General features: G+C 32.0%; 1 pseudogene; it reads right to left on the reverse strand.

The window, feature by feature from the left end:
- Window positions 1-1,864: 1,864 nt before the first annotated feature.
- On the reverse strand, window positions 1,865-2,852 carry LOC126555449 (THAP domain-containing protein 2-like; annotated as a pseudogene).
- Between the last annotated feature and the right edge of the window lie 1,167 nt (window positions 2,853-4,019).

Consider the following 4,019-nt stretch of genomic DNA (forward strand, 5'->3'; position numbering starts at 1 on the left):
GACGCGTCGTGTGCAACCGATTCCGGAAAAAGTTTAAATGATTTGCTACTAAAGGGGCCAAACATTCAAGATGAATTAATATGCATTATTGCACGTTTCCGATCATATAAATACGTCATGTCGTCAGACATAGAAAAAATGTATCGCCAAATTTGGGTGTCGAACACCGATGCAAATCTTCAACGAATCCTATGGCGCTCAAAACGGACGAGCCGATCACCGAATTCAAATTAAAAACAATTACATACGGAACAACGCCAGCTTCCTATTTAGCTACGGGATGTTTAATGAATTGGCAGAAGAAATGCAAGAGTTATTTCCGGTTGCTCATAAAGCAATCACTAATGACTTCTACATGGACGATTATCTGGGCGGCGCTAACGATATAACGGCCGCCGAAAAATTGCGCGACGACGTTATCAATATTTTAAACACCGCCGGTTTCAAATTACGTAAATGGATTGCTAATGATCATCGATTATTAGAAAATATATCAAACGAGGACAATGACCCACTGCGCGTTCTAAATTTAGACGATAGCACTATAAAAACATTAGGTCTGTTTTGGAATCCGTTTGACGACGTTTATCAATATAAAGTAGACGATAATTGCAAAAACAATACAGAACGAATTACAAAACGTATAGTGTTATCAACGATAGCGACTATATTCGACCCACTTGGTCTCGTCGGACCCGTTGTCGTCGTCGCAAAAATATTTATGCAAAAATTATGGTTAGCACGTATAAATTGGGATGATCTTGTAAGTACAGAACTAAACGAAAAATGGCAAAACTATCAACAAACGTTGCCAGAACTTGAAGAAATCCACATTCCAAGATGGATAATTGGTTGTTCTAACGTCTTAGTCACACAAATACACGGTTTTGCTGACGCGTCGACAAGAGCAAATAGTAAATATGTCATTCTGTGAATTGTATGATATTAATTTTTTTAATGACATTTCATCCATAATTATTGAAACTAATCTTTCTTTTATTGGAGCTGTTTTAAATTTTAAACTTAAGATATTCAGAATGTTTTCATTTATACCACATGATACATCTAAGCCCTGCAACCATCTCCTCAGTGATCTTACAGCAGGTAGATTAAGGTATGATTTCATAAATTTATAACCTACAGGTGAGTGGTAATATAGACCCAGCGCAAATGACTTTTCTGTTTCTTTGTATCGTTTTGCACTTATTTTCAATTGACTTAACCGAAATTCAGACCTAGCTATCATGTTAGATCTTAAAAATTTATCCATTTTAGATTTTTTGTCATACACTTCTTTTTTATTTTTTTGTTTCAGTTTTAATATTGTTTTTTTACCCTTGCATATTAATTTCTGAGCATTTCTTAACTTAACCTTCAGTGATTGGATCATACTTTCTTGATGTTCTACAATATTTTTTGCTTTAACAGACATAGAATAAGGTACTTCTAAAACAAAAAATGTGTGTATGTATTCATTACTCAGTTATGGTTAAATCATAAGATACTTTTTTTAAAAATGGTGACATCAACAAGATGAAAAAAAACATAATAGTAAATTATAAGATAAAATCAAAAGTTGACCAACAAAAAAGCACTTAAACCAACATAATACATAACATAACATACCAATATACCATTACAGAAAACCAAGATCGTGGACAAAACTAATATATAATTATATAAAAATTATATTTATGCAATTATGTAACATTTATCCACAAAACATTTCACAATACACATTTATAAATAATAATTTAAATGATTTTTATTTTAATACCAATTTACAAATGTCTGAGTAAATCATTTTTTTCGCTTGTAAATCTAAATTCTAGTATTTATTCTTACAATTAGTAGTACATACATTTTAATACAATATTACAAAAAAATACAACACAAACCATGTCCCAGACCGGAAATGAAACATCTTATAAATATTCAAACCTGCTTTAGATTCATCCATAATATTATGTTCATCTTTTGGTAACATATTTGCTAAATTTGATGTTGATGCATCTAGGTCTGATCCAAAAAGTGATCGTTTTACTGGATTCTTATGCATCTTCCATTCTTCAGTTAAAACATTATTTTCCTCGGAAACTTTTGTGGTAATGTTTTTTTTTGAACTTGTGAGTTTTTTAGGAGTTGTTAAACGATCAAATTTTTATACATACAAAACAATGGACTGTGTATTTGATTTTTTTTCATTTTATTTTCAAAAATATTATTGAAATTTAATTTTAAACCTAAAAAACAATTGTTTGTTATTATAGTAGTTAGGTATAAGTTGGTATATATATTTTATAATCAAATGTATCAAACCCTTACTTTTCAACAATGGTTTAGTTAAAGGAGGAGATGTAACTGGTAAATTTAATGAAGGTATTTCACCATATTTCAATCTAAAAAAATATTCATAAACAAAAAATGTATAATATAATACTAATACTATAGATATGTATAATTTACAATCTTCTACTAGAACCCCTGTTCGGTACAAAATCTTCTGGTTTAAAATGGTTTGAACAAATACTATAATTTAGACTCAGATGTAAATGTCCAAAAGTTCTCATAACTTCATTTATTTTTGAATTTTTTGCAAACTTAACCCATTCTTGAGAACTGAAATTTGTAATATTATAAACAATAATAATTCTAGTGTATTATGATTTACGAATGATTTTTATAATAAACAAATAGGTAGTTACATATGAACGTCTTTTGGAAATGAGTGAAAAGACAATCTCTGTTGACCACTTAAATCATTTTTACAATGATTTATAGCGCATACTTTTTTGGACACCATTTTTATTTTTTAAGCAGTTAAAAGTAATATAAGTAATTACTACGCCTGTTATTAACTTATGAATCTTGTTAATTGATGACAATTATTGATATTCAATCTTCTAAAATGGTGGGAAGTATTATCATATTTTAAGGAGTAAAGTTAGACAATTTAATATCAATCTCGGGGGGAATTGATAAGACCGGTCGCCAGGTTTTACAGTAGTAAGTGTCCCGTATTGTCGTATATAGTATTTGGAATAATATCGTTTTTAATGGTAAAGTATAGAAATAAATGAAAAATGATTTCTATAAAATATTCTTATTTTTTTTTAAACAACAAGTTTAGGCATCATAAAATACAATACAACATAATTAATATTTACATACACAATACCATATAATGCCAACTGAAAAATCTGACTTCAATTGATAGCAGGAGTTCGCTATCTAGTTCTTTATAGAAATCTGTGGTAGATATAAGTATATCATATACTTAACTAGTAAGAACAGTTAATAATATAATAGCATTAAATTGATTCCGTTGAACGTAAATTTGCTATGTTGTATGTATGTAAGACGGAGACAACACATGCGGTTGTGGCGTCCTCTTAAGGGCCGCGACACACTACAGCGGTTTTGACGCGTGGTGAAAACGCGCGAGCACCGCGCGTCGAAAACGCGGGATGGAAATGCATACATGTGTAAATGAAGTGCGACAGACTAGCGCGGTTTTGACGCGCGTTGCCGCGTGACACCGCTGCCTGTCGCGGTTTTGCGTTTTGAACGCGTTGACGCTTGGAACCATAAGGCCGCGTGTACATTGGCGAGCGGCGAGCGGCGCGTTAGGAAAAAAATTTAAGCCCATGTAATTAAACCGGAGTGTGTACATTGATTACTAGCGGCGAGCGGCAGTTGTGAGCGGTAGCGACGGGTCACGTCGCGTCGCATCACAGATCGAACATGTTCGAATTTTGACGCGCGTTGCTCTTGAAAATAATATAGAATACTGAAATCAGTTTACAGTTGTTATTTTACTTGTTAACAAGCAACATCGCTCATGTCGAAAAAGACAAGTCAAAATACACGGAAAATTTTAATTTCCGAGGTGCAGACAAAACCAAGTCTTTGGGATGACACACATCCGGGATATAAAAATTGTGAAAAGAATAAAAAAAAATATGGGCAGCAATTGGAAAAATCGCTGGATTGACTGGTATTATACATTTTATAATATA

The sequence above is a fragment of the Aphis gossypii genome, unplaced genomic scaffold (genome assembly GCF_020184175.1).
Source record: "Aphis gossypii isolate Hap1 unplaced genomic scaffold, ASM2018417v2 Contig00855, whole genome shotgun sequence".
Taxonomy (NCBI): domain Eukaryota; kingdom Metazoa; phylum Arthropoda; class Insecta; order Hemiptera; family Aphididae; genus Aphis; species Aphis gossypii.